Source organism: Saccoglossus kowalevskii, chromosome 4 (assembly GCF_978046115.1).
Source record: "Saccoglossus kowalevskii chromosome 4, keSacKowa6.1, whole genome shotgun sequence".
Classification (NCBI taxonomy): domain Eukaryota; kingdom Metazoa; phylum Hemichordata; class Enteropneusta; family Harrimaniidae; genus Saccoglossus; species Saccoglossus kowalevskii.
The window spans coordinates 18741753-18766241 of record NC_140644.1 but is presented as its reverse complement, the minus strand read 5'-3'; the positions used below and the strand labels follow the sequence as shown (position 1 = coordinate 18766241).

At 36.2% G+C, this 24489-nt stretch overlaps 1 long non-coding RNA gene across 1 annotated transcript; it reads left to right on the top strand.

The window, feature by feature from the left end:
- The first annotated feature begins 120 nt into the window (after positions 1–120).
- Positions 121–554, top strand: LOC144357873 (uncharacterized). Its single transcript, XR_013421752.1, has 2 exons — positions 121–187; positions 448–554. It is a non-coding gene; the product is annotated as an uncharacterized LOC144357873 (long non-coding RNA).
- The last annotated feature ends 23935 nt before the right edge of the window (positions 555–24489 follow it).

Below are 24489 nucleotides of genomic sequence, written 5' to 3'. Positions count from 1 at the left end.
AGTATTTGATCTTGAAGAGTTCGATGGAGTTGGTGACTTGATGGTATTCATGTTCGCCTAATAGTCGGCTCTTGATCTTGTTATGAAACCATTTTAAGACGTCTGTGTTGTCTTGGTTGTCCAGTTTGCGAAAGCGTGATGCGTGGATAGCAGTCTTAGCGGTAGTGATGATAAAGACAGCCAGACGGTGAGTATCGTCCATTCGCATTGGTTTTGGTGGACCAAAGATAAACCACGGTATTGGAATGGTGTTCTCGATATATAAAAGTTGTCTGATTAACCGAGTAGTGGAGTGGTGCAAGTCTGCCGCATTCGAGGAAAATGTAGATAAGGTCACCGACCTCGCCACAAAAAGGGCATTGATTGGTGACCTTGATGTGTGACCTTAGTAAAAAAAACACCGGTAGGGTATGCGCCATTGTAAATCTCCGTCTTTTTTATTGACAGGTGAAATACAACAATTCTCAAAGGTTTATGTCGGGAGGAAAAAACAAATCGTGTCAAACTGTGTGTATACGATCGGGAGAAGAGACGTTATGTAAAGCTATTAAAAATTTATAAAGTGAGCCTTTTTCGATTTTATAAAAAGGGTAGCTTAAAAGTATATCATTGTCATCATCTCTATACACAATGTTGAATGAATATCTGGTACGGTTTTCAGGTGGTCTTGTGTCGCGGCCGGTTGTAACTACTTGTTTCCAGTCAGGAGGTATTGCTCGCATAATGACATCTAGTGCTATTCCAAGCACTCGTTTGGAATATACGGAGACACGATTGGGAATTGTGTTAATGTCGAGCCATTTCCCATTATCCAGTAGGTGACCGATAGTAGTAATACCACTGCTCATAAGCTGACGTATTTCTAATGGCTCTCCTCGCAGGTGGTGGAGTAGCAAAGGATTGTAAAAAAAGGGGTTCATTGGCAACACTGATAGTCTGAGGATCCGTCAACTCTCTCCCATGACTAAATACATAGCAGTGACTCTCCCATGACTAAATACATAGCAGTCTCTCCCATGACTAAATACATGACTAAATACATAGCAGTTCACGGTAGAAAGTAGGAACGTTGCTATAATCGGAAATCTTGGTGGCGAATATTTGTTTGTCATAATTTAGGTTCTGTATTTGTTGTAGAAAAAAGTCGGCGAAGGCAAATGACGGGTGTTTGGAGTCAGAGTACAAATAGCGTTGCAGAAACTGTAAGCGGAAAGTGTCGAGTTTTTAAGTCAAATATGCCTTGACCACCATCATTTACTGGTAAGTAGATAGTACCTTTTTTTAACCCAGTGACGTCCATGCCATAAAAAGTTAATAAGCAGATCTTGTATTTTTTGTACCAAGGCTCTCAGAGAACTCAAGCAGCAAAATGTGTAGTAGTTTTGCCACAATTATGTGATTAACGATTAGAGTGTGCTCTCAATATGACATATGAGGACAGTATTTGGTGTACCGTTCAAGCTTGGTTTCTACAGTTTCAACCATGTCATCCAAGTTATTGTTTTGGTATTCATGAGTGTTACCAAGGAAAGTGCCCAGAATTTTCAAGCCTGTACTGTTCCATTGTATGCGTAAAGGGCTATCGGTCCGCCCCTTCCAGCAGCCACCCCACAGCCCCTTTGACTTTGCAAAGTTGATTTGTGCATTGCTAGCACCTTCATAAATATTCAACCAGTATTCGAGTTTGCGGAAATCTTCTTTTTTAGTAAGAAAAAAAGTTGACGTCGTCTGCATAAGCAGAAAGGTTAACTCGATCACCGTTAATTTTGACTCGTTTGATGTCACTTTTCGTACGAATTTTATGTAAGAGTGTCTCTATAACAATAGTGTAAAGCTGTCCGCTGAGACTGCAGCCTTGGCGGATACCACGTGAAAAATCAACGGCACCAGTGAGAGACGAATTAACACGTACGAGACTTTGAGTGTTTGTATAAATGAGTTTAATATACTTGATAAATGTAGAACCAAAACCAAACGCTTGCAGTGTTTTGAATAAGTATTCATGGTGTACCCGGCCGAACGCTTTTTGTTGGTCAAGCGCGACTAAAGCAAATTGAGTGTTGTTTGTGTTTGAATAATTAATGACATCCCGAATCAAGTTGATGTTGTCGTAAATCTGTCTTCCAGGCACACAATAAGATTGGTCAACATGAATGATATCTGGGAGCACTGAACGGAGTCTGATTGAAAGAGCTTTGGTGAGGATTTTATAATCCGCACAGAGTAAACTGACTGGTCTCCAGTTGCTAAGCAGGTTAGTATTACCCTTTTTAAGTAAAAGTGTAATAAGAGCGCGCCTACAGGATGTTGGTAGCAGCCCGTCTTCGAAAAAACAATTCAACACTTCAAACAAGTCCGGTCCCAGGACAGGCCAGAAATGTTTGTAGAATCCCCCCTGGTAGACCGTCGATACCAGGGGATTTACCATTGGCTAACAGTTTCACACTTTTGGACAGTTCTTCAAAGGTCACTGGCTTGTTGCAAATGTCGTTATGAGACTCTGACAGCTTAGGTAACCCTTCAAGCATACGACTTTGGTAGTCGTCGGAGACTGGGCTGGGTGCAAACAGGTCCGCGTAAAATTCTTTCGTCATGCGACGGATCGTTGGCTGGTCATTAGTTACACCGCCATCACGCGTCTCAAGATGAGAAATGGTATTTTTCGCTACCCATGTATTTTTCCAGTTCAAAGAAAAAGTGGGTCGGCGCGTCGCTCTCGTTCAGTACTTTGTGCCGGGATCGAATGGCAGCTCCGCGCGTTTCAGTTCGTACAAGGTGTTCAAGTTGTGCTTTTTTGTCAGAGTGTTCTGTTTTTGAAAGGCGTGTTTTCGGGGTCGTTTTCTAATTGTTGTATTTCTTCACCAAACATTCGTTTTTCGTTGCGATAGTTAGTAGCGATTTTTGAGGTTTATTGTTTAGTCAGATGTTTGATTTTTCCCATATCCCACCACAGTTGTACGGATTTAAAGCGTGTTTTTTGTTTTCGCCAAGCCATCCAGTATTCATTGAAAATGTTGCAATAGTCTTGGTCGTCAAGGAGTGTTTTGTTGAACGACCAGGTGGGACTGCGATGAGAGATGTTTTCGAGTGACAATGACATGGTAACGGGCGAGTGATCAGAAAAATTGTAGTTATTATGTATGCGAGACTGTTTGATGCGTGAAGTGGCTGATTTAGAAACAAAGAAGGTATCAATGCGAGAATGGGAGGTATTGCGAGACCAAGTGAAGCCGCTACAGTTAGTATTTAAGTGACGCCAGGCATCGATCAACTTAAATCTCCTAATAATATTTAAAAGTAAAGCAGACGAGGGTAGGTGTGGTTCAGGGTGGTTGGCTCTGTCTATGTTGGGATTAATAGTGCAACCACCCAACACAACTAAATCATTATTCAGGTTGTTTAACAGTGACTTTAGTTTAGCAAAACATTGTACACGTTCTGTTCCATGAATCGGCGCGTAAACGTTGATGAGATAGAAAGCAAGGCCGTCCAAAACCAAGTGAACATGGAGTAGGTGACCAGAAATAATGTCATTAACGGACAAGACATTAACACCGAGTCCGGGCTTGATAAGGATACCGACCCCGGCAGAGTGTGGACTGTGATGACTGAAAAATATTTTGCCTCTCCACACGACTTGCCATCGCGCCTCGTCAGCGGCAGTCGTGTGGGTCTCTTGTAAGTAGTGAATAAAGCTGCCTAAATCTGATTTTAGAAACTCAAAAAGCTGAAAGCGTTTAAAAGAGTCACGACCGCCCCTTATATTCCAGGTAGTAGCGGTTGGGTTATTCGAGCTAGCCATGACTATAAGAATAAAGGCGAAAAGGTACGCACACATAATTAATTTATTTATTAATATTTAACAATAATTTAAATTACCCTTTTAACTGCAATTAAAACTATAGGCTAAACCGAGAGAGGCCGACGCGAATTAAAAGCGTCTGCTCTCGCATCAGCGGATTCGGTGGTGGGTTCTTTGCGTTTTTTTCCTGGACTTTCCGTAGTCTGCACATGTTTCCATATTCTTCCAGTGAATCTTTGCACACGAACTTTCCCCTTGGCAGGCAAATCCGTGCGCATTTTCTTGAATCTCTAACAATGCTCCTGGAATTAAAGGTGCCCTCCAGGAATTCATGTATTTTGGCGTCGTTTAAAAGGGTGGTGTTGCTGTCGTCGTCTAATAATATATCATCTTCTATTTTTGTTGCATGGGATTGAGTTAGATGCAAAATATGTCCGTGCTGGTGTAGCTGGTCACCGTGATCGTCACCGGCGCACGTTTGTACACTGTCGCTGGACAAAATAGAATTTGACGTCGAAATTATCTCGTTATTTAGCAGGTTACTAGGCACGTCACTACACTGTTGTATTTCATCGATCGTCTGAGTAAAACTTTCAAAATTAAAATAAAAGAGAACATATTTTGACATTCTAAACATTAGACTATAGTGATCACTATAAAATAATTTAAAAAAAAACGACAAATCACACTTACTAAATAAATGACAGCCGCGTAGAAATAAATTGAAATTTTGTTGAAATAGGTGAACGCGTCGGGTCACGACGAGGGCAAGTGCGTTAAAAGTGGCGTTTAATTGGATAACAAAAATAATCGAGATCGACACACATACAGATAAATTCAGAGTGGATTCGAGTTAGCTTGATCCATGGCGTGATTGTCATAATTATAACATCATATTAAAACTTTATTTGGTGGAAACACATTGACCAAGACCGGATTCTTATTTCATAAATTATTACGCAGATCAAGCTGCAAGCATGGAGGTAAAAAAAGAACAGAGGTGTGAATTCCTACCGGACTGGTTGTAGAGTTATTAACACGAATTAAACTTTGCGTGTTTGAGTAAATTAATTGCATATACTTACAAAACTCGTCACCATAGCCGAAAGCTTTGAGGGTTTTAAAAAGATAGTCATGGTTGATACGATCGAATGCCTTTTCCTGGTCCAGGGCAATGATCCCAAGTGGCAAGTTATTGATGTTAGAATTATCGATGACGTTACGCACCAGATGGATGTTGTCGAAAATCTGTCGCCCTGGAACACAGTAAGTTTGGTCGGGGTGGATTATTTCAGGTAAAGTGGTTTTAAGCTTCATGGAGAGCGCTTTAGTATGTATTTTGTAATCGGAGCAGAGCAAACTAACTGGTCTCCAGTTTTTCAACAAACTGTTGTCACCCTTTTTGGGGAGTAAAGTGATGACGGCGCGTCGACATGACAACGGAAGTTGACCGTCCTTAACTGAGGCGTTAAAAACATCGTGAAGATCCGGTCCCAACAATGACCAAAAATACCGGGAAAATTCACCAGGCAAACCGTCAATGCCAGGAGACGCACCTTTTGACAATTTGACAGCGGAAGTTAATTCATCAAGTTGGGCAAGTCCCTTGTGTAGACGAGCTTGACAGCCAGTTGACACGGGGTCAGGTGAGAACAGATTAGAATAAAAAAAAATTGGTGAGAGTGCGCATTTCAGGTAGTGACTCAGTAGTAGTAGCATTTGGTCGTTGTAAATGGATGATGACCTTCTTACTCCCCCTCTGTTTTTCAATAGCTGAGAAAAAAGAGGTAGGCGCATTGGTTTCATTCAGAATTTTATGGCGCGATCTAATGGCAGCTCCTTTTGATTCATTGTGCATTAAAGTTTGCAGTAATGCCTTTTTTTTCATTTAATTGTGTTGTGCGTGCATCAGTGGGTCGATCAACTTGTTCAAGGGTGTGTATGTCATCACAAATATTTTGTGTTATGCGCTTATAGTTATTGCTGAGTTTCGTGCTATATTGTTTTGTTAGTTCCTTTATTTTAAGTTTACCCATATCCCACCACATTTGAACGGAGTCAAAGCGACCCTTTTCCTTATGCCATAGCAACCAGAAGTCATTGAGGATATGGCAGTACTCTTCGTCATGCAGTAGACTAGTATTGAAGTGCCATATTAGGTTTCTGTTTGTGACGTCTTTGATTAGTATGCATATCGTAACAGGTTACAGTTACAGTGAGTTACAGGTTACAGGTTACAGTGAGTTTCTATTGTGCTACGTTTGATTTTGGGTGAGAAAGCTTTGGATATGTAAAACGTGTCTATGCGGGACTTGCTGTCATTTCTGACCTATGTATAGTCTCGCATGTTTGAGTTAAAATAGCGCCATGTATCAACAAGTTTAAAACGCGTGGCTATGTTAGATAACGACATAGCTGATTGTGCATGTGGTTCCGGGCTGCCAGCTCTGTCTAAGTCGGGGTTAAGGGTGCAGTTAAAATAACCGCCAATAATGATTGGATCTTGATTAAGATCATTGAGCGTTTTCTTAAGTATTTTAAAAAAATCAAGCCAATCCAGCACAACGGTGGGCGCATAAACATTTAGCAGGTGAACGGGCGACCCGTGTATCTCCAGATGTACGTGAAGCAAACGCCCCGGAAAAAAACACTAGTAACATTCAACCTCTTGATATTTTTATTGGTATTTTTATTGACTAAAATAGCCACACCAGCAGATTGTGAGTTACCATGGGAAAATAAAATGGAGGAACGCCATACAATTTGCCATTGAGCTTCATCAGCTTGGACAGTGTGAGTTTCCTGAAAAAAATAAAAGTCGCTGGAATGATTTAATTTAAGGAATTCAAAGAGCTGGTATCGCTTCAATGAATCGCGACACCCCCGTACATTCCATGTAACAGCAGAGAAGCTCATGATGATTAGCATAATATAAAAAGTTAAAACAGTAATATATGGAGTATAAATTGTATTATACATGATGAGCAATTAAATTAAACTGTATTGCAATAAAATAACTATTTTATATTAGCGACGTCAGTAGCTGGTGATGGTTGAATACCACGTTTTTTCTTTAAAATTTCTTCTTTTAAGGTGTCGCGGTTTTCGACCACGAAGGTAGGGTTTTAATTTTAGTAGCAACCCGTTGAATGTGCACGTTTTCGTTGCTTGGTAGGTCCGGGGTTTTACGCACCTCATTGAGCGAGCGTGCTAGCAACCTTAGATCGGGACAAAAACGAGTGGCCACATCAATGATTTTTCTTGAATTGAAAGATTCAACCAAGAAAATGTTCACGGGAAAGCAGTTTTACTTTCTCGCTCGAGACAGAGCTCCATGGCTTCTGAAGATAAGATCGATAGTTCAGAACAGTCAGACACAACAGACTCCGCATCATCCCTGTCCTCAGACAAACCCACAGGGATATTGTGCTTTGTCGTTTCAAATGGGTCACATGACTCTCCTGGTAAAATAGGGGGAGTAAAGTGGTGGGTTAGTACCACCTCTTCATCATTTACATTAACATTTGTTGTTTTGATATCAGTTGACATTGTATTATTTGTATCGGTTTTGCTCGTACCAGGAGCGTGTGTTATCAAGTTTTCATTTTCATTAATGTCATTATCGTTTATAACCTTGTCACTCATTTCATTTTCTTCGTTTTTGTCGTTATTGTCACCATTATCATTTAATGTGTCACCCTTATCGTGATCCACATTTTCGGGTAGACTTTCAGTTTCCATAGTTTCATTATTGACAACAGTTTTATCAAGGGAGGGGCTATATTCATCAACAACAGTGTGATCAGTAGGTAGAGGTTCGGGGTCGGGGTGTGTATCGGTATTTTGCACGGAATGCCCACGAACAGGGTCACCCGAAGTTGACTGTTAGGTTGCTGTACAGTTTCGCATAATATGCCCCTTTTTAAACCACTTGTGGCACACGATCTCATCAGTAGACAAGTAAATTCTATATTGTCTCCTCAAATGTGACATTAATAACACCGTCAAGTTTATTACCATCACATAGCATATAAACTTGGCGGCGAAAAGATTTAACATGTTTCAACTCGGGTTGTTTACACCCGAGTGGAATTAAACGCAGACTACTCACGACACGGCCATACCGTGACAATTCAGTTTCGAGAACGTGATTGGGTATGAAGGGTGGTACACCCGAAAGAATCACTTTAGTGGCGGGTTTTATGAGTGGTTGTACGTGAATGAAGCAGTCTCCCACTGAGAGACCAGTAGTGCAAACAGTTTCAACAGCGTTGATCGAATCCAGAAAAATTATGACACTTCCGTGTGCACGAGAGGCAGCAATAATACAAGCAGGTTTGAGTATAGACGAAACACTGTTAACATAGGTTTCAATTGAAATCCCATCAATCGACTCACATTTGAGACCGTGTTTACGTGTCAACCCTGCAAAATGGTTGACACGTGTACCCGCCGTGGAGGCCGCCATCTTGGAAAGGCCCCACGACGAGCGAACTGAAAGTGAAAAACAAAATCAAACTAAAACACGGTAGACCTATACCGTAAAATCAAAATAAATAAGCGTACGTATGTAGTGAGTATTAACAAAAAAGATACTAGTAGTACAAAAATAGTAGTAACTTACTAACTATTTGAGGCAAAAAACCGTGTTTTTGAAGAGCACTCGCCACGCGTGGCAGACATGCGCAGATATATATATAAATATATATATATATATATATATCAGGCAATATTTCATGTATTTTAGGGTTTTAAATGCAACAGGCAGTGAGTTCCAGTGTTTTGTTGTAGAGTATTTTAGACTGTGTTGGTTCAGTTTTGGAGTATACTAATTCAAGCTATAGGCTAAGCGGGTTTGATAATTCTGGGACGATTGGTCCAAATAGTTGTAAATATCATGTACAAAATATTTATTGCTGAGATCAAAGACAAATTAAAATATGTCTAGTATTCTTAGTTTCTGGAAAAGAGGAGCAGCATGAGAAAGTGAAGAGGCGTTCTATTTTTTTTCTGTAAGAGATATATTGGTTAAAGTTGCGTTGCATATGTATTACCCCAGATTTCGAGGTAATATGTAATGTGTGGAAGAAGTAAGGAGCTGTATAAGAGAATAAGGATATGTCTAGGTACAAAATGATGTGAAATCAATCGAATTTTTGGTGCAATAACTTTTATCAATGCGAGTTTTCCATGACATAGTTGTCGTCCAGACCTGGTTACTACAGTCTGTTCTAACGTAGCACTGTCATCACTGTCACTATTTTCATCTTCTTCACTGCTGTTGTTGCCTATTTCCTGGTCCACAATGTCTGATTCTGATGTCTGTAATGTAGGTGGTAGTGACGACAGGAGTGGAACTGGTGCCACTTATGTTGGTGGCAATGAAGATTGTGTTACTGGTGATACCAGTGGGGCTGATGCGTGTCATGTGGATGATAGTGATGATGTTGGTAGGCCCACATGTAGTGGTAGCAGGTGTAATAAGGATGTTGTTACTGGTGATAGCAGTGGGGCTGTGGTGTAGGTGGTAGTGATGATATTGTCACTAGTGATCGTATTGCGTCTAATACCACTTGTGTTGGTGGCAATGAGAATGTTGCTCCTGGTGATGGTCTGTTGCCAATGGTTTAGGTGGCAGTGTAGATGGATTGTCAGGTTTAAGTAAGACCTGTTTTGCAATAATGGATACTTCTTTTAATTATATTTACACATATTTTAAACACAAGAGATTTGATTGATTTTGTGATATATATTATTTTACATCTGTTAACAAAATACTTTCTATATGTATATTTTTATTTTAATATATTTTTAAAAATATTCAGTTTATGTATTTATTTTGTGTTCAATAAAAAAAAGGCGTAAAGTAAAAAAACATGTGTCTCAATCTTTAAGAGAAAAATATACCGCCCTCTTCAGCCTTGATAAAAAATCCCTGTGGCTTTGGAAAATATGCTGACCCCCTCAGGAATAATATATGGTCACTCCCTACTTGTAGTAACAATATCATATAACGCCTTAATTCATAACATCATGACTACGCAGCGATTCATTTTTTAAACCATCAGGTCTAGCTGCGTGAATATACACAGGACAGGAATTTCGGTTGCCTGAACTTTGAATCAATTTCTATTATTTTTTCAAACACGCACGTTTGGCAGTTACATTTTCTACTTGAATCTGCTCATATTCCGAATTACGTTTCCGGGTGTCCTAATTAAAAGCTAATCGGTGGAGCTCCGCGGTTACCGGGCCGAAACCACTGGTCGGATTTTGATCAACTCCCTAAGTCCAGGGTATTTTTAAGTCAAAAAATATTGCCTACATATACGATATCTAAATCTATACACAGTATAGAGGACGAGCATTTGAATATTTGTTGTTTTTACGGAGCACTATCTGTACGTTTGCATCCTTACGAAGACAAAAACAAACCTCACCATTGAAATATTGCACTGGCACAGGTCGTATAGTTACAAGGAAGTGACAGCACTAAAAGCAGCGCCAGTAGATGGGTTCGAACTTGCAATTCATAGGTCACTGACAATTCAATATCAGTCGTCTGATAATGTTCTGTGTCACATTTAATGTGTGTATTTCGCAGTTTTTTTTTCAGCAAAAATGTATATATGCTTATTAAGGCAATGTGCCACTTGTTATAGTACATAAAATATAAATGTTGTTTTGTTGGAGAGTGATGTGAGTGATGTATGGTAGATGTGATTTTGCATGGTGGATGTCTGCTCGAGGTGATACAATATATAACACATGATTATTCGGGAAATATCTCGATTTGTTGCCTGCTTTCAAACTATTTGTTATGACCATCAATAATATGGTCATGACCACAATCTCTTGGGCAGGCAACAAATTGTGATATTACCCTAACAATCATGTGTTATTATTTAACTGTATCCTCGATGCATTTTAATAAACGACAATTTGTTTTAAATGTGTTTTTTTATGTTTGTTTTACAGACTATATTAAATATAATTATAATTATAGAGAGAGTAATGGGGAATTAACCATTAAAGTCGATGACAGAAATGAAGTTGATCGATTACCATTGCAGTTCCAAGGCAAGCCTAAAAAACCTCGTGGATGGCTTGTTGGAAAGGTTCATGACGTGGTGGGTGAATTCCCTTCCTCTTTCGCGGATTTTTCTTTTTGGCAAGGATTGTCACCACTGCCTTCAGCTTCAAATGTATGTAACAGAAAAATCTTGAGAATTAACAATAATTACTTTTATTCATGTATGTGCTTTTTATAAAGAAGAGATGAATGTATATATAACTGTTTCATAAATGTATGGCAATCCTATGGCAATGACCACTAAGCCAATAAAAGTGTATTCTCTGGATTAGAATGGAATGCTTGGGTCTCCAAAGTAAATGTTTTATAAATATTTCACATTTTTCTTAAAAACATTAATGCCTTAAAGACTGAAATTGCGCTATATAATGGGCGAAATTGGGTATAATTTGTCAATTAACACCTCACTTACCAGGGGCATTACTGCTTAGTAGATACATTAAATGTACATCATTCTTAAAAGTAATCTTAACGTAATATTAAAAAATATTGTTAAAAATGGATTATGATGTCCTTACAAACCTTAATTGTCTAACTATGATACATCAAATGTAACAAACATTTTGAGAATATTTTCCTTGTACGTTCTCAATACGTTTTTCTGTTGTATTTTTAATAATTTCCAGTGACAGTTATTTATCTATTTTTTTTTTCATTTTTCAGCAGTAAATGTACATTTACAGGTACAATATAAGAGCAGTTCATTTCTGTGTTTATTTCTACTTTTGCAATATCTTACTGTACAATAAATAGTTTACCTGTTTATTTGGTTAAAGGGAATGGTAATAACTTCAGTACTGTATATGCTGCTTTTTTTCATTATATATATGATAAAATAAAATTGTTATCATACAATATGAAATAAAAATCAATGGTAGTTAAAGAAATATTTTACCAGAAATGATTTTTCACCCAAGATTTAGCTAGAAGAATTGGTATAATTTGATCTGCTACAGGCTCTTTCAAAGAGACGAAGATAAGAACCTCATCTATAAGAGGAACTAAGAATTTAATTTCTTTATTAATTTGTTTCAATAATTAAGTCAAGCAATTGAAATTGTTGACGATAACAGTATAGTTTAACCATAGACCTTAGAAAACAGGGACATGCCTTTCATGTAACCTTAGTTATAATTCTCTACCCAATTAACACCTTAGTGAAACTGACAATAAAGCTATGTCAACACCACTGTTAGATCCTCTCCTCCTCCCATAAGCCAAACATGGCTGCCAGGGTGTAGCTACACAACATGAGTCAACTTTGTGGTTAGAATATAATCAGAAAAAATACATTTGATTAAAACTGAATAGCCAAGTCCATTTTATTGATACAAGTGAAACTAACAATTGCAAAGTTTTTATTCCACTATGAAAACAGGAAAGGGAAATAAAAATGGTCAGTTTTCTCTACAAGAAAACAAAACTGCCTAAACGTAAACAATGACCTGTCAAAATTTGTGTCAAGTGGATTTTTCATCATATTTAGAAGAGATATAGCATAGTGCACCCGTTATACACTGACAAATGTGAATATTGGCACAGCATAACTTATCAAACATATAAAAAAGCGTAGAAAGGTAAGAACTAAAACTGTTTCAGATGTATACGTATATTTATTAATGGAATTATCTATACAGGAGATTATAACCCACGTTGCACACAGGAAAATAGATTTTCCTTTGTCTCAGAGAGAAGTTGCATGTCCCTGTTTTCTAAGGTCTATGGTTTAACTTACATAATTGATTAAAATATATTGTATTTAAATATCCTAATAATACATAAATGTAATCAATATTTCATTTTTATTTGCATTGTACTGACTTATTTAAACCCGTTTTTCACATATAGTTTATAACTCTTTGAGTTAGGCAAAACAATTTTGTACTGGTATTGACAAAATTTGTCCAGTGTGTTAAGCTGTCTTCTTTAAAATTATTTAATGCTTGATGTGGATGTCAATAAATGTATTGATGAACATGTAATTTAGCAATTTAGTAGTAGGGTGCTGAAATATGTACGTTATATGTACTAACTGGTCATTTTACTTAACTAATTGTTTGTAAATCTAATTTCCAGAATTACACATATTTACTAGTCATTTTGTACACATATAAATGTATTTGACACATGATCTCATTAATTTTACACACAGATAATTTAAAGAGATACTCATGAGTATAAAAATCTGGATAAATTGCCCTGGCCATGTACCTTATATGTATTTACAGGAATAATTAAACATTTACCACTAACTGGATATTGTTTATAAAGATTTGAATGAATGCGAGCTCATTAATTATGCACATATCAAATTATAATGATTATGATATTAATGACAGGTATCACATTCTTTGATCTTGATATTATAAAATATAATATGGTCATGTGACCTTTATTATTATAACATCACGTATTAATTTAATAAAAATATTGATTTTCAAATGACATATTCAAAATATTCTTTTACTTCACCCAAAACACTAAGATTTGTCTTGAGCTGAGATACAATTTAGTCGGATAAATGTTATAGAAATTTCAGTATTCAGTTTGAATTAGTTTACACGAATTATAATTACGGTTATTGGTTAATTTGTTACGCGTAACATTTTCCAATGTGCAGTTTGAGCACCCCTTCCATGTGCAGCTCCTTCAAAAATTCAAACTCCGATGGCATAGAATGCGAAGATCTTGTCTTCCTCGACCATTCGAGATCTTCGGTATAGTGATATGGTAGAAAGTTACCCTTTTCATCAGTATCAAACGGCCAGAAACCAAACAGATGCATTTCTTCGCAGTGTGTAAGCGCTAAACTGAACAACATCAACCCTGTAGAAAATATAGTGTTCTAATGAATCTATTGAAACGTACATACCAATTATTGTGGTTTGGGCAACATATGTGTAATATGGCTATGTTGTGAAGAAGTGGTCTCACATAACTGAAAAATTGGGCGACATTCGTCAAGACAGAAACACAAACACATTAAATATCCCTAATTGCTCAACATAAAGTAGCTGGCATGGCACGTATGCATACATAAATCGTAATAACTTTCTTTAATACATTTATCATTGGAATTAAAGTAACATTTCAGGGCTATACATGATTCAATATTGGCAGTTTGAAATCAAAAATAATTCAGAAGTAAGGCATGGATTGTGAGAGACAACTAATGTTGTATATACATAACGAGCATTCACATAACGACATGCAGCGGGAGATTCAACGCGCTAACCACTCCACAAACTGACCAAATACACCTCGACAGCGACTGTATATTATGTCAACTTTACATTCATTGGTACGTCCTGTGAGATTTATCACAACACTGATAAACCATGTTCGAAACTTAAGGTAGAGATGCAGTTTATCTGACAGGTATTTTAATTAGTTAATTAGAAAACCAAGATGACCTCCCTTGTCCACAAAACTATATATTTACGGAAAGCCTGCTGTATGAATTTTTAAACTTTGTTAGTATTTTTTGTTATGGACACTGTAGTTTGAAATATGCACAAAAATGTGCTTTTTGGTCAAAAGTGATTTTAAAAAAATAGCTTCTAAACCATGCTTTTGTTTCCCGTCAAAATTGGTTTACGGGTACAGCTGTTTACTATGAAGAAATTGTCTACCAGTTGTCAATTTTGCAGGGCAGCAGCTCCAATTTCACTACTTCAAGTTTATGCATAAATTAACACCCAGGCTAATTGTCTGTACGATTGTTGTAACACTGTTCAACCAACAACAGCGTTTTGAAGATAAACACATTGTCAGTCATTTGTGAAAATTTCAAAACAAAAGGTCAAAGCGTCTAGGAGCTAGTTCTGGGATGTGCACTAAAAAGAAGCTGAGATAATTGCTAATTTGCATAACAATTCACTCAGTAAGAAGTTTGCTAATGCTCATAATTAAAATGGTTGTAACAGTTTCAAACTTAAATGTATTATGATTTTGTAAAAAGTTAAATAAAGTGCATAATATGGAGATCCCGTCATTTCTTATTTTCACCATGTGTCTTTTTTATTATTTATGTACAGCCTTTAAAATCGTCTATCGAGTATGTTCCACTTTTCACAATTCTACAAAATGTTAACAGTCTATAGATAAAACTGTTTGGATAATAAAAAGCCAAAAAAAAAATCACTCCCAAGTGCCCACGAACCTGCATCTCTACCTTAACCGCGAGTTGACAACATGTCTATATCAGCGATAGTTAACATACCTGAAGATACACTCTTATTGAATTTCCAAAGTTCTTTCAGTGAATACAAGTACGTATAATCGAGTAGAAAAACATTTAACGTGGTATTCTGTTTCACGTGAGCATGGAAATCTGTGTAATTCCTAGTTCCACTGAACATTAGAATGCCTTGGTATTCATTCAAATCTTTATTAAATGCTGTTCTATCGTAGTTGTACCTACAATAACAATTACGGTTATAAATTAAATTAAAAAGCAGCAAGCGTTGTTGGTTATGTCTAAGCTTTATTGAATATGACACGTGATTAGTAAATAATTTAGGCCTACAACATCGATCAGTTAATAGATAATCTTCAATATTTAGTGCCATTCTGTTTGTGATTGCTATTGGCAGTGGCTTTATTCGGTAAATCCGACGAAGACTATCCCGTCTTTACTCAGACCGCACTATTTAATTTCCCGTATATATAACTGAACCATCTTAGAATTAAATTCAAGTTAATTCCAATGATACTTCCAAGCAAAGCATATCTCACACGAAAAGTATAACAACGTGGAGAAGTTTAACAATATATATATTATAAATTTGGAACATGTCATCTTTCCACAAGTATGTAAATTATTCGATAAACTAATTTCAATATATGATTTGTACAGTAAATCAAATAGCAGTATCCAAGTGAAACACATGAAACAGTAACATTACTACACTGCACAACCATATAGTCTCACCTGCGACTAATCATACTTGGATTGAAAGTGGTAAAGTTTGTTTTCTTTCCTGCGTCATCAGTAAAGTTTCTAATAGAAGGAAGATTTGCCCTACAAAACAAAACAAAACAAATTTATGGTATGTTTAGTGAGTCATGAGCATTTTCCTATTTGATTAAATACAATACAAACATTTGAGTATGAAACACAACAAATCTGAAATCATTGAATATTTCTTCTCTATGATAAACACGTGTTTTTATTTTTGTTGTGTGCTGAGTGTTTTTGACGTGCGATGCTAGGTATACGATGCTAGGGATCTCCTTCCCAACCATAACAATGTTTCTGAATAATAACTATGTATAGCTACAACTATAAAAACTCATAGCAAAGCCGCAAATAGGTAAACAAAGTGATGACGTCATTCATAAATTAAATAATGCAGTAATTATAATCGCCTTCACCTGAGCACGTAATCAGCTCTGTCGATTTCTTCTCCACAGCCACTGTCTTTTAGAATACCTCCATTTCCAACAATACTACATCTTTTATACATGGTGCTATTTAAGTGGAATTTCTTCTGTGAACAGGGTAAACCAAAACAAATACAATGACATGTTATGATTTATGTTGGTCAGTTTTTGTATCTGAACTGATTCCTGACAAGATACTCAATATGTTTAGTCAACTTCCAAGAAATGACCCAATGATAGGGTCAACCATATTAATGTAAAGTGAAAGTGACCTGGCAAGGCACATCAAATAGGAATGTTCTGAAATAGTTAGAAAGTTATATATATATATATATTACCTCAACATATGTAGGTAAATTGTCAGCATAAAATAACTACAGCTTGAACAATTGACCAGTTTGACTGACATGAATGCATTTTGAAATATCATAGCGGCTACTTGGGGTGGAAGTTACAAGCATTGTTTAATAATTGCATGGAAATATTATCTTCTATTAGATGAAATTCCAATAAATGAATTAATGCTACATGTATGTAATATAATAAAAACTCTGAGGTTAGGATATATTATATAATTTCCGGAATGTGCCACGTGATTGTAAACGCCCTTATTTGAAGTGAGTGTGCGATATTAAATCGAGTCATCTATACAATGATAAAATAATGCATACCACGAAATAATCAAGGAAGGCGCTCGATTCCAGCTCAGCTTTTGGAAAACACAACCCGGATACATGTTTGTGTAAAATGTTCCTGCAAAATACAGATCATATCATTGGAATTTAAAAATCATCACTACCCATAAGATTTTACAAATACTCAAGTATATAGTCAATCGTATGTATTAAACTATTAACTACCTCATTTCATACAGGCGAGTTTTGTTGAATGTCCAATTTTTCACATCTCGGATAGCATTTTGTTTTATCTTCCGACTAACCTTGCTGTGTTTGCTAGAATAAAACGAAAGTATTACTATTCCATGTATATTAATTACGCCAAAAAAACTTATGTTGCCCTCAAGTCGGAAAATTGGGTCGGTCGGTCGGTCGGATTTTTTTTTCAGAGAAATACAGATCAACCTGAGGTTCAAAGTCGCCATTAATCCCCCGGGACCCTGGGGATAAAACAACGGTCCGGGGTCGTTATTTTTTAGAGGAAACACTTGTTACTGCTTAAATGGTGAGTTGTTTAATATTTCGGCCTAAAAAAAAAACGAGACCCGATATATCATATTTTTCGGTCGGTCGCTGAGGGCAACAAACCAATTTCTTGACCTTATACTAAAAACATGTATGCAGAAATGACCACCAAATCATTACGTTGATGAAACTTTCTGGGACCAGAATGTTGCTGTATGGCACGCAAATAGCCACAACTGTGAACTACTACATACAGCTTGCCCCTGGGTGTGAAACCCAAAAGGTTGCTTCGCAGGAACGTTGGTTGAAAATGTCGTACTCAAGTACAGTGTTTTCCATTTTTTTTCCATAGTTTTTTTTTTATCCGAACATTAAGCACTTGTTTTCTTTCATTTTCATAAGATAACAAAATAAAAGAAACTATTATTATGTATTTTTAAAAAAAAGTTCGAACAAATGACGCTAGCGAGGTCTGGCATTTTTAATTTTTAATTTTTAATTTATCAATTTAAAGATCTGGAGTCAGTTGTATATACTGGTTTGTGTGAAAGAGCTGTTTGAATTATTTTCTAATTTATATAGTCTTAGTACCACACATTTCTCATAAATAAACACATTCGTGCAAGAAGGGATTGTTCAAATAATCATTAGACTTGCAATCACTATCAGTATGCCCCTTCCAGGGCGCCAACAACTATAACACACCACTAGATACTGGTTGAAGCAACTGTTGGTCAAGAGCAATCCCTTATTTAGCTAGAATTGTTTCAACCCGAATGTCTAAATGATCTGTTCAGTATATAGATCATGCCAACTTACTGAAATTCACACTATATGCTACAGTATACAAAACGGTTCTGAATAAATTGTTTCGCATTTTCAAATACGGTCAGTAAAATGCTCTCATTAACATTTGTACATCGTTTTATAAATTGAAGTGGGATGTAAGAATGCATGTATATTATTGTGCCATGATTTAATTTTTAGTTACTTGGATGGCGTAACATTTTAATAAATTCAATCAAAATGGAGAATAGTCATTAAAAGGTTTCTCTTATTGAGATGAGGTTGCGAAAATTATAGTATGGGTTCAGCTGGTTGATGTGAACTAGCATATAATACAATGTGTTCTACAGCCAGTAATTTTAAGAAGTGTAGATATAACAATATAATGACTAAAACAATGTATTGGTACATAATTTGTTTTAACACATGCCTATGCATATCTACCAGTGAACTTAACTTACTTGACGTATCGATATATGTTACACTCATCAGACACATACATATACTCCATTATATCACAATGTAATAGCTACACATACCTAATTCGCCTAACAAATCTCCTCTTCTTTTTTATTGACGTTTCTTTTATTTCAGTAAAATTCAGGCTGTTCGCTTCAGGTTTGCTGTTATGACTGGCATTCACATTTCTGGATGAAGACATTACTACATTTAATCCCATTTTAAAATAAGTATTTACAAAATACATCATCTTGCCCACAGGCGCACATTATATATTCTCCATAATTCACAATTCTGGCAATATAAAGGAAAAATACCTGTATAGTATCCCAGTGGAATTGTTATTTCCATCTAACTGCTGTACAGTTTCAAGTCTATTCGTTTCAATTTCGCTGTTGTGAGTAGCGTTCACATTTCTGGATGAAGACTTGACTTCATTGAGTTCCCTTTAAAACAAGTTGTCACAAAGTAAAGACATAGTGGAGAATACCAAAAGATACAATACAAAGTCATTATCATAGAAAAGATTATTTAAGTAATATTTATGTTCGTTGTTGTGCTGTAGTTGCAACAAACATAAATGAATCCTGTTTATTTTTTTTATTAAATATTTAATTGGCATGTTCAAATCTATAATTACTGTCATCATATTGTATCATGTGGACACCAAAGCGTCATATTGGAGAGTTAATGGAAATAACCTGGAGATAGCACGACTTAGCTGGTCATGCTTAGTCAATATAAATGAATCTTTTGCGCCTCATTATACATATACATTGGAAGATTTGACCTCGGATCAACTATATAATAATAACTATGTTGTGAAAAACACCCCTTGACTATTAGTACCAAAGAATGGCAAGTCCTCTGCATTAGTATTTGTCGGTCAATGTCAAAGTAGGAGTGAATGCAACACAACGTTTGTATTGACACGGACGCCATACTGACAAAGACAAAAACTGCAGGGCGTGTGAACTAATTTAGCTTAAAACATATTTTTGCTGATCTCAATCTACAGTAAGATATTTATCTACTGTTTGTTATTTACGTTTGGGTCACGCCGAAAAACCATGTTAGGGTTGGCACACCACTTATTTATATGCTTGTTTTTTTAAGATTTACGAGACGCGTGGTAATGTTAAGTGCTGGGTACATAAATGCGTGTGAAATAGTGTAAACATTTCCGTATTTGTTGAATAAAAAAATGTATCAACTAAAGTAGCAGTTTTTAATGTCTTCGTGGACAAGAGAACGCTTTGTAAGACAATTGTACAATACACATACATCGTGTTATGTTTATTTGACACTAGTGCATTGGACCACAAGGTGATCACGTATTGGTTTTAATGACTGCAGCACTGGCTAAGTTATATAACCTTGGTCATATGACCTTATATTGAGTTAGAGTTGAGTTTACTCTTCTTCTCCAGTAGCACGCAACCCGTATGTTTAATTCTGAAGGCCATATAACAAACATTGATTGCAAAATTAGTATGGTGTGTTTGTAAGACATTTACATATGCACAGCTTCAACCTAAACCTAGGAGAGAAAATTGAAAGGAACTGCGGTAATGTGGAATACATGATACAAAAATAGTTATAAAGCTTAACAAGCTTGGTAATTAGCAACAGCTCAAAGCAAAATCACTCTAATGTTCGCGTTTAATCGGTGACAACTAAAGTTTAAACTATTAAGTATTTATTTTAATATGCTTAACATGAATTACACAAATAATTAAAACTTTAGCATATTGCAAATTCTTTGGTTAGATACGTATGTGTACGTACAGGAATTGGTCAATTTAATGGTGCGAGTAAATAACAAACATAAGGCTTAGAATGCATATGCAGAAATATGTACATTTGCATTGAAACAGGCGGTAGCAGGCATGCGTAGAACTATTCACCAAGACAAATAAATTAAAAACGATTAAACATTAGAAAATAATTAAAAATATAGCTTACATATTGACAATACTTCGGGTAGATTCGTCTGTGTAAGTAGAGGGGTGTTGTACAATATAATAGTGCGAGTACATAACAGACATGATGGTTAGAACGCAGAGATAGAACACGTACTTTCGCAATGAAACAGGCGCCATGATGACGATAACTGGTAGCACCTACATGTACATCGCCAGGCATGCGCAGAACTAGCAGTTATTACGTAGTGTAGGTCCACACTAGGCGAACAATTCTGTCAATACTGATTGCATACACTTAAATTCATAGGTACACATTTTATGATTTAAGAGATGCATCAGAAAGGCGAGAGTATCATTGTATTCAAGATTGTATCTACTTATACGGGTACCAGTAAATATTTTCACACAACGGCACGCCTCATTTGAAACAGGCGTGGACAAATTGAGTAAATATAACCGCTGATACTTTTATGACACAGTGGAAGGGTCAAATAACACAGCATAGACGAGTTCCCGTAAATACTATTGAGTCATAAATACCAACTAAAAGGTCCGATCTCCCCTAGAAATTAATGAAAGGTGAATGTCCGTTGTCGTCGTCAACAATTTTATTTTCAACTTCTTTGGTTGGCCTCATGCCATTTGTAAATACTTGCTGTTGGAGTAGTGAGAAAAATTGTGTTCTTATAACCGTGCAGATCACAAGCATGGAAATTGGTACACATATATTTTGCTAAATTGTAAACATTTGGGGATATACAACCTAGTCAGCAGCGCCTCCCATTGACCAGTGTAGTAAAGAAATAATGTTCGCCTTAAGGTAGCGAGACTATTATTTGTGTTGAAAATTACGATTTTCACATTTATTTATTAATTGATGAAATGCACTATAAACTTTCATGTGATAAAGTCAACATAACATAGAATGCCATGTAAGTTGGTTAAAATGTAGATTTTCTGAAGGGAAGCAAGGCAGCCTCAGTAGTGTTCTCCAAAATCAACAACACAGGTTTAATCTGTGTGCCTATAAGTTTCAAAGATAAACTCAAGACAAAGCAATGTTAGGATGTGTTATCAGTAGCTATCTGACACACAATGAGTGTTTCCAAAGATTTGAGTGGTTTGTCTTTGCCCCTGTTTGTTTCACAGATTAGTCATTTGCATATGAATGTGTCAGACACAAGGTCACACAGCCACTGAAAAAAATCATTGATTTTGGTGTTTTCATATGCCGAATTTATCCAATTATAGCTATCCCATTCCTTTATTTTTTTGGTTTCCAATAGCCTTACACATTTGGATGTCCCTACACATGTTAAAGCAGACCTTGATGGGAAAACAAATTGATTGTGCCGATAAACAAGCTTGAAAATCTTTGCTGTTACTTCATGGACGTTTTCTAGGAGTTTATGTTTTTCAAAATACAAGGTCTTTAACAAAAAATAACGTATACTTATTGTCGTCGGATTAACACCAAATTTTCACAGCTTTAAGGTGACAGTGAGAGGCACTTGAATGTGTCCAGACAAACTATTTCATCGATTATTTACCAACGAGATGTGGTTTGAGTTGGGGGCAATGCGACTAAAACAGTAATTGAAATTCAGCACACTATTTTTTAAAACGCGTTGCTTGCATAAAACTGACCAGACACATTAAATTTACCAGACTATTGAACAACTAGGAAAAGTGAAAAAAATACTTCTTATCGCCAGCATAAATGCGTAATTATTTTTTTTACAGAAAAAGTAATTGTTCACCTTTGATTAAGTAACGGGTCATAGAATGCAGATACGGGCATGGCAAACACACCTTTGTAAAACTTGAAGTCTGGCGATTCTAAAAATATATACTTTCCTGGGTCTATTTGTAGTCATTTGGTCACAATTAGAAGATGAAAACAAGTATGCAAATAATAGTCCCGCTACCTTAAAACATTAATGTTATAGGCTGGTTTAAATCTGGCTATACCTTGCAACACAAGAGGGACAAGCTTGTAGTTAATTTTTCCAGTCCTTTCTGAGTTAGAATCTGTGTGACATGTGGTCGGTCACTGTGTATCCCAATAACAAGATGTTGTCATGGTAACTATGACATAATGGCATGATCGCAGGGGGCGAGTCAATAATAAGGAATATCTGTGTCGCCGTGAATAACATGCCATTGGGTTGAATCACAACTACTAACTGAAATGTTCAAATATTGCAGTAAATCATAAGTGAATGGCTTATTACGGAAAAGATAATATTATTTGGGAACTCTGATTGTGCCAGATAATACAAAAACGAGGAAATGCAACGTTTGAAACTTGTACGATACAATATTAAGTTGTTTGTGTTTAGTTGTGCAAATAGTCATAAAGTAAACCACACATCTGATGACCTATGACATTAAATGATTGCGCTGCATTGGCTCTGGTTAGTTGGTATTACATAAAGTCAGAGTTTACAAAATTATATCTTCTTGGAAAGCACACACACCATGTGTTAAAACCTAAACTTTATATATCCGTGGACAGTAAAATGCATTGATCGAATGGTAATCCGCAATATAAAAACAGAAACCAACTGGATATAGGCGAGGAGTTACAGATTTTTTCGCAGGGTGTGTCATCTCTAAAATCCGAGTGGTGTTAGCGGCGACAATGTGATAAGTCTCATAACGTATCCTACATGGTGAAGATTCATTTCGATTCGCCTAACAACGGAAATTTGCTGTTTTACTACTTAAATGCCAGTGACACAAATTGAAAAGGAAACAAATTCCATTAAAAAGAAAACTACTTAGGTTACTTTTGGTTTTGGCAGGTTTGACCGAGCTTTAGCGAAAAAGGTCGACCCCTTGAATTACCTGATTCACGGAATTCATAAGTACTACAGATCACCTGCCACGCATTTTGTGACATTGCGACTGATGCATGGTGGGAGATTCCAATCGAGGTAACCAAGATGGCGACCAAGAATGCATTATTTTTACGTTTGTGTATTTTGACACTGAAAAGTTAGGTACAGTTTAGATCAACCGAAAATATTTTACTTCAGTTTTAAAATGCTGTTGGAGAAAAAAAAAAACTTTTTTTTTTTCATGCACGTTGTAAAAAAAAGGAAATTCTGATACTGCTTTACGTGGAAATAAAATTGCACTATCTGGCCTGTTATTTCTCATACGTGAAAATAAACTCCCGCGTAAATTAAGTATTTCACAGTAATAATAAACACTGCAATAAATATAAGCTTTCAAACCCGAATTTATTTTGTGTGAGTACTACAACACATACTCCGTATATGCTACTCAAAAACATGGCACTTGAAATCGAAATAAACCATTATTACACTTTGTCAAGCTCGGAAATTGTGTGTGTGTACCATCTATGAAATATGTGTAGTATTCACACAAAATATATTTAGTAATCATGTGAACTTAGCATAGATTAATTCATACCCGCTGGTTCAAATACGTGATAGTTGGTTTAAAGCATCTTCAAAAAAATATTTTCAAATAATTGTTTTTTAATTTTTCTTGAATTTTGTAAAATAAAAAACAGTAACTGACAAAAGCCGAGAAGGGACTTCTCACTGTACGTTCGCCAATTTTCAAAAAAACATACATTTTGGGTTGGAATCTTTGAGCAATCTGCACGCAAAATCGGTGTCCGGATCACTTGTGTTCAGAAGACAAAATTCACTAATGCTTAATATTGTTTCAACATATTTAATATGTCAGTACAACAATTAGCTATTAGCGCATCTTTCTTATGCCTGTATTACAGGGTTTTTATACCATTAAACAATAGCATTTTTCCAACGGTGGGGGCGCTAATTAATCTGGTTTGAATGTTCAATGTAGAGGGTGCTATTCCTACATGATCATTGGCCAAACATTAACTGACCGAAATGT